Source organism: Penaeus monodon, chromosome 8, assembly GCF_015228065.2.
Source record: "Penaeus monodon isolate SGIC_2016 chromosome 8, NSTDA_Pmon_1, whole genome shotgun sequence".
In the NCBI taxonomy this organism is placed as follows: Eukaryota; Metazoa; Arthropoda; class Malacostraca; order Decapoda; family Penaeidae; genus Penaeus; species Penaeus monodon.
In genome coordinates this window covers 55,607,174-55,616,063 of record NC_051393.1, presented here as the reverse complement: position 1 = coordinate 55,616,063, position 8,890 = coordinate 55,607,174, and positions in this window count along the sequence as shown.

Here is an 8,890-nt window from a genome sequence, read left to right as displayed (position 1 = left end):
GTGCCCGAGGAGACAAAGGAGGATTCTTATACTTGTGGATCTTCCCAATATGCGCTCCCATGGCAGTGGATGTCTATGTAATATATAGAGACAGTTAACACAAACTATGTACTTGTTTAGACGATAACCGAATCTCATAAAACCAGCCTTGCACATAGTATCTTTGCGCATTAATAACATACTGAGGACGACCGTTGCCCCAAATGTCATTCTGCGATTATATTGCTTGTCATACCACTAAAATCGAAATGATATTCCTGATCGTCGATGTGTAATGTTAGAATATTTTGCGACATAGACAGTATGTAACACAGATTCATATGACCGTTTATAGGTAACAGCATTGCAAAAGAAAATTATATATAAGTTTAGACACCTAGAATCATTTTAATATTCGAATAATAAATAATAAGCCTACAGGATGTACAAAGGGGGGAAACCTATATGTTTTACAAGAGGACATATTAACGATAAAAGATAGTAAGAGTATTTTCAGTTTTACACGATAGTATTTCTTGTCCTCCCGCCTAAAGTATACACTACAAACATAAATCTTATTTAGTATATCTGTATAACTCTCATATTCTTTATATTACCCTTAGGAATATTGCGAGATCTTTCTTTATTTTGTATAAATAGGCGCTTCAAGAGCTATATTTAATCTTCTTGCTGACAAATAGGACACATTTGTTTTGGAGCTTACTTATACAATACCACAACCGACATATGACGACAGGGAAAGAGTAACCGATTTTAAGCAAGAGTTCTTACAAACTCCTGATAAGTATCGATCGACATATTATACTGCAGGCAGCCCTCGTAAATAAAGAAAGTTATATGGCACAAAGATAAAACATATGATATAAAGACATACGTGCTACATCACCTTTCTTTTCAAAGACACATAATCTGTACTCTACAACATTAGGGTTGCATGTGCCTCTCATACGGTCTTACCTTTCCTTTATTCCAGAAATATTGCTCATTCAACTTCCTGGCGTTGGTGGTCGGTTGTCCCTAATCAAACTGCAAGAAATCATAGGAATCTCGTTATCAATCAGTCATATCAGCATCGTCTCATCGTCATTAGGCTTAGTATTATATAGGATGATATCTAATGAGATATGAGTATTCATACTACTACTACACTACGAACGTTACTACATAAGATATATACTAATACTAATACTGATTAACTAAATATTGATTATTATTATATATTATTATTATTATTATTATTATTATTATTACGATTACTAAATATTAATATGCGGCTTTCTTACCAATACTCTATGGCGTGTCATTGATAGATGATTATAGAAAGTCCGAATAAGTGTTCCAATATACAAAGAGGGAGATGCATCCATCTCCGCGAATATAAATTCGTCACCATGAACAGGTAGCACTAATTAAGTTGCCTAATGATAGTACGATATTCCTGCTGAAATTTAAAATCGCGATCATGAGATGGCAGCATGCGCGAATAGTGAACGATAATCAGATATGATACACGGTTAATGCTTGAACGACCAGGTTCGTTATATGAAGCGTTGTCGCAACAGAAATAATGACTGATCCGGTTTGAATAAATCAATAGAGACCATTCAAGATCTACATCTTGATTCATGAGATATTCTCTAAGCGCTCCCCCCCAATCCAAAAAATACATCACAGGAATATACCGCATTGATAATTTTGAATATATTCCGTGCTCATATGGCTGATCTTTTGCCTTAAGGTCCTTATATCCATTATACCGTATGTTGCTGCTATTTTTCTCTCCACATTAATAAAGACCTTCATGATGTTGGTAATAAATGGGATTTTATGAACTAGAATCTCGCTTCTCGCAAACACAATCTCTGAACGGTCATGGCCAGCCCCAACTGCGAAAGAGTCGATATCAGCCAAATCTTTGGTGATATCCAGACCAATAACAGTCATTCCAATCTTCGTCCGTTACAGAATAAAGTTCTTTCCATGAGTAGGTTTTAAAAAGCACATTTTGACCGATCTTGACTTGAAAAGTAAAAAATTGGTTAAAATTCACACTATCTAATCAAATTGATACATATTGAAAAGGACACATCTAGCATATATATATATAACCGCATTATTTGCCAAGCTAGAAAGAATATATTAGAATATTCTGCAGAGCACATAATATCTTACCGTATCGATATAATGTTCCTGCTCCATTAAGGTTCGCAACATAAGACACTCAGGATTCCACATCGGCGTTTGTGTCCCATGGCGTCATCACCATTTACCCAATCTGCGGATACCAACACCACAGTGGAAAAAACAATTTAAGTGATGTCGCACTACCCTGAAAACGGAAGCCATGGTATCAATAGCCGATGCTTTGATCCGAAAATAAATGATTACTGTATTTTACTAAGCCTCACGACTGATATTTTGTCCGTAAGAGGTTTACCCCGAAATAAAAGAATCCAGCAGCTATCAGTTTTTTGGGCGAGCGTATTATATCCCAGAGGCCCAATCGCATAGGTGTATTGCACGACTTTATTGGCGATAACGAAATTCTTGCGTGCTATCGGTCCAGATACGATTCGATACCCAACTCGATAATATGTTACCAGCCACTGATTCTCGAGGAACTTCATTTTACGACTCGCGTGAATCTCCACCGTCTTCTTCGCCACGAGCTTACAGGCTCTTCCTCGGTGTTACCACAGCTGTTTTTTCGTTATCGTTTCTTGATGACCGATGATCCTTTAACTCCTATAATCCTCTATTTTATACGAACTAGCCGTACATTACGATCTTACCTTTTTCCATTGCCAAAATCAAAGTAGGCGCTATTAGATGTTTTTCTGTCATTATATATTGAGAAGTAGAAGCGTGATCGAGCACAGCCAACCGTGCGGTAACCGAGTTTAACGCATATGACGCCACCTGCACAGAAACAAAAGCATCTCAAAGTTCCGTCTTGAATAAAAAAAGCCCAGCGGCTGGCAAGATCCCTGAACTTCTAATTACTTCGCCCTAACGACCAGTATATGAAAGGTTTATAGTCTGTTTTTCTTTTTTTTTTTTTTTCCTCCTTCGTATCTTAAATCAGACGCCAAAACTCATTCTCGATCTCGGAATCCGATGGTAAATTCGATGCCGAAATACACAAATGCGGTCCATCTTTGTGCTGGTGAAATTCCACGATGTCATCAGTTTTTCACATCAACCGTCATCGATATCGATGTTTAAACCACATCTGAAGCAAATAAGTCTCTTATTAGTTCCATAGAAACAGCTCTTTTGCCATTATTTTTGGATGGTGAACATATTGCATCATATATCCCCATATGTATTTGCTCGATTGTCTCCTCAACATACGGTAAGACACGATCAATTCAGTTGCCATTGTCCAGTCCCTGGATCAGACATTTTGCTCTACGAAACGCTGTAGCTCTAGACTGATGTTCATATATGATGTATGTGCAAAATACACACGTTTACTATAGATTTTGTGTCATGTGGTGTATGCATATGTATAAAATCACTATTATGTGTACAGAATATGTCTCGTTGACCCCATCGAAATACGGTTTTAACTTGATCACGAATCCTTGAATCTACACGCAACATATATTCTATTCTTATGATTCGTACTCTTATTAAAATCGGTTTATTATAATACGAAAATAAGCCGTTCAACTTACTTGAGCAGTTGGATATGTATGAAAAATAGAGACATGTTTAAAATATCGCGACACGTCTTAAAAAACATGGACACTTGCCTCTTTAAAAAGTGGACATATCTTTAAAATGTGGACATAATCTTAAAAACTGCGACATGTCTTGAAAGTGGACCATATTTTAAAAGTGGGAACCACATCTTAAAAAGTGGACATATTTTAAAAGTGGACACACCTTAAAAACTGACGACAGGTCTATAAGAGTGGATATATTATTAAAAGTGGAAGAATTTTAATGAGAGGACACACCCGTAATAAACCTGCACTATCGAAATCGTATTTCAGAGAAAAAAATAAAAAACGTTGGGAACCAAATAGTACCAATCGATATTTTTATAAAGTGAGAGTCAATATAAAGTTTTGCTGAACTGAATTATTACAGAGAAGATATAAAATAGTTTTGTTCGATGATTCTTGCCGAAGGAAGAATCAAATCTATATTTCGAGGGTGTGTTTCCGTTCAGGCTTTTAAAGTAAGTATCACATATGTTTTTTAACTTATCGATTAGCGGTTGAGATGATATTTGAAAACCAGATTCTCTGTATCAGTATATATAGCGGGTTGTCATATTCCTAATTTACCAAGGTCGAGTTTTTAATAACTAGAAGCTTTATCCTTCCGAAGACCTCCTCATCTGTCAAAGTTTCATCACTAACCTTGTAAGACGATGTGAACGCGAAGAGTCTTTGTTAAATTCTAGAAGTAAGTATTAAGAGCAACGTTGTTTTTTTTTTTGCCCCCATCCCCCCCCTCCACCCACTTCTTTGCAACGCTCAAGACCGACGGACATACTTATGTAGAAACACGGTCGTCTCCTAGCCTATCAAACAACGACATGATGATATAAAGAGCTAGACTCGACTCGACTAGACTCGATCTCTCTCCTCCTCCATTTTACTACGGAGTTCCTGTACTTTTAAGTGTAGTGTAGAAATATGTTACGATCGGCGAGAAGATCTAATTCGTCTATAAGAAATGTTTTCATAGCCAGCTGCCCAGATAATGTAACGCAAATGACGATGAGACATATCACATCCTAACAGTTTTCTGCAGCAGGAAGAATATCGGTAACCACGTTCAGTCGAACATAGAGACATCTCCAATCGTACCACTAGAGTATACGAGCGAACAGACGCTTCGTACAGCCTACGATTGGTATAAGATACGGAAGAAACGCGATTAGGAACCTTCATCGACTCGGCCTCATGAATGCTGCGGAAACCGTCAGAATTGGCGGCCGACGCAGATCTTTACTAGCCTCAGGAAAGAGATCATGTGCATGTATCTTCCTGCAGAGGAGATAGTTGGAGCCTGCCGCGAAAAAAACTGACCCGCCAAGAGGAGAACATGAACGCATTCTCCCCACTGCCCCCCTTATTAGGGGTCAGCCAACTGGAAATTAATGGAATGTTCCTTGCTTCAAGGCAATATCCTTAGCCAGCGTTACCAGGTACTATATGCGAGTCTGCGACGATTGCGGATCAAGACGATGTTCGAGGCCGACGCTTGCAGATTTTCGTCTTAGAGACATATAGACGTGAATGGTATCCCGAATGCCATGTGAGTGAGCTTTGTATCTTTTATCGTTGATTCAGTGTTGGATGAACACTGCTATCCTAACTCTTTAAACATTGAGCTCAATCCCACAGTTATTCCCTGCTTATCGTTGCGTACTCACAGGAGGATCTCCGAGATGAACTATAGGTTCGGGGCTCTACCAGCCCACTGCGAACGAAACGCAAGCCTGATTTCACGACATTAGAAGCCGATTGAAGAGCTATGTCAAGGATGGACCATCCATCTGAGATCTGCATGCACGAGATATGCCGAAGGCTGATTCTTTCCACTGTGGTACAACGTTTTTATTATAACTATATATATAATATATATATAATATACTTATATATAATTATATATATGTATATATGAATTTACGTATATTGGTAATAGTAGATTCATACCGGTGTTAAATATTGATTAAACAGCACGTCAGCGATTAAGGATACTCTGAAATGATGGCGTATTCTTTTTTTTTATAATCATCAAAAGAAGCATTAAATATTTTTGCACAAAAGAAACACTTGAGGGAACAGTTACCGTCTATGATATTCATAGGTCTGTAGTGATCATGTTCGATTGTTTCACTGCGGTAAGGGGTCTTCGCAATTTGATATATAGCGACCATACATTGGAAGGAACACGCTAGATAGCGTATCCTAAATGCCAGATTTGTATTATTGACGAAAGGCCAGGACTTATATCAAATGAAGTATGTATACACTCTAATGTTAGTATCTTATTTCGCTTGGATATTTTTATTTAATTGATTGTTTTTCATTATCATTATGTATTACTAGCATCACTATACTATAACATTAACATAGGTTTAATGTTTCTTCTAGGAGTCCAGCAACGAACATCCACCGAACACCGCCGCCACAGACAAGTACTACATATATTCGGGATATGCGAATAAAGACTGCCTTCCTCGTGGTAGGCAGATAATAGCTCCAACGGAGGTGAATCCGTAATACTCAGAACAAGAATTGGCATCGTTGCATGAGTTTGGATAGCGCGTTTCAAGTGTGTACTGCCGAACATGGATTATCCTAGTTGTATTAGTCAGGGCCCTGCACTTAAAGATCGTTTCTCTTCTATCTTTTTCGGGTGCAAAACAAACCGGCCGAACCAGTATTTGTTATAGAGCCTTGCCTTTGAAGATGCCATATACATAGAATGAGCATAACAGAGAATCGGGTTGCCGATAAGCGTCTGAAAGTACAGAGCGTGAGCCGATCATATGGCCGAGACTGAGATTTCATCTAGACCATTTCAACAAACAAGCATCATGATATTCCCATAAACGATCTGAAACCATGGGGAAATAGGGTTGAAGTTATTCAATCGCTTCACAGTCCGAATCTACCGAGAGCTTGAACTCTATCTAACAACAACAAGTTTAATTGCCATCTACATCCGAGATAATCACGACAACAGGGCCCTTCTAATTCCCTACTGCACATTGAATACAAGTTATCATCATCATCGTCATCGTCTGAACGAGCAAAATACGAAACTGAAGAAAACCATATTTTGCAAATAGTAGAAGAAATCATATCACCGGTATAGTGAAGAATGCAGAGGAACGGGATATGAAGAAAAGGAGGGTAATGAGGAAAAAGAAGAATTAAAGTCAAGACATCATTGTAAGTATAAGCTACATTATGATCGATATCTATATTTACTATATAGAAACATATTGTTACTAATTATTATCATTATATTTTTTTTATGTTACTTGGGTTGATTAGCTGTTTAGAATTTACGTATATTCCCTCCCCCCCCCCCTCTCTCACAAAATATCAAAAACTTAACACTTGTATTTATAATCTTTCCAATTTTAGCATGAACAGACTGAAAGAGGAACGCGGAACGGCAGCGTGAGAATCGCAATGATAAAGTGTGCTATGGAAGGAAATAGCCTATAGTGTTCCTTCCGTGTCACATATGGTACGTACAAAAAACCCACTGCTCGTTCCTGTGCTGTATCCCTGAGACAGTGCAACATCTGTAGAAGAGACATCAAACATGTGATTGCCCAGCAGCTTATTGTATCCTAATAAATATCATATTAAGGTGTACATATTTAACCGCGATTCAATCGTTTTATCCATTACTTTCACCATAGGTGCCTATATACATATACACGCGCATTAAACGTCGAATATTATATATTAGCAATAAATAACGAACGATGATTATATACATAGATAATAAAATATTACCTGACAGTGAGAAGAAGGCCGCGAAAAAGATATAACTATTCGTACTGGTGAGAATATAAGTTTAAAAAAAAATCTTTTATCACGATATAACGTGAATAATAATGTACGAATAAATTAACAACGATGACTTATGAGACAAACGAAAAACAGTACATGAACCAATGAGAGAGTGCGGCATAGATATACGATGACTATATGAGACAACGAAAAACATTACCCCTGACAATGAGAGAACTACGCGAAAGATTCATACTATTCATCAATGGTGGGAGTAACTGAACGCACTGACAGAGCAGAGTTATCGATATCGACACAACGATCTTCTGACAGAGACAGGCTAATTAAAATCGCTCGGATACAGAGACGATTTATTTTATTGTTTGTGTTGACGTACTAATAACCAATGTGTCCTGAAGAAGCTCTCTGTTTAACGTTGAGTAATATGTGCCACACTGCCCGGATTATTGATGGAAAAGGAAATAACCCTTAAATTGAAGAGATCTAATGCCGAATATCTGTGACAGTTTCCCACAGTGAACGTAGAAGTCAGACCATAATTGTGAAACCAATACAATCGTGAGAGCGGAGAAACAAAAAAGAAACGACGATCGCGCTCGCTATTGGCGAAGAACCTGTAAATCACTAGGATATCTATAAACGCGCGAAAGAGCCCATGCCACGCTATCAAATAAAGACCCCGACATATATTCTCACAGCCAGCCGGTCATCAGCAAAAATGTTTTCTTGTCATCGAAAGTAAAGGACGAGCGACACAAAGAAGACGATAATATTTCAACGTCTACCATATATAGATGCCCTATGACAGGAGACGGTTACCTGCATATCATCGAGGACATTGAGAAATATCCTTGAAGTTTTTTCAGAGCTATAATATTGTTTTATTTTTCAAGAGAGTAAACTACTACTAATTGCCCAAAAAGCTATGACCTATATTGATTAGTAAGCTCAGATTTTTGGGGAAGATGCTATTCACCGCATACTGGCAGATACGGAATCAAGCGGGTATTTGTCATTAACGGTTATAAAAAAAATACAGGAGCATCGACAATATTGCTCTTTTCAAAAAAATAAGATATATACCGTGAACAATGTTATGGAACTGGCATCGTTACTGCACAGTGACGACAGATGCCCTGATGATCTGATACAAACAATCCTCCATACTCATTAACGACAGATGGTGTTTTAATATACGGTATTTTGAATGAAGGCTATGGAGGAATATACCATGAGAGTGGCTATAGAGAACCAATTGGTAGACAAGTGTCTTGTTCACAAATATATTACGGAGGAAGACTACAGATACTATAGGAAAAAATATAACAAGAGTGACAACGATAAGATTAAGAATGATAATCATTCTGCTA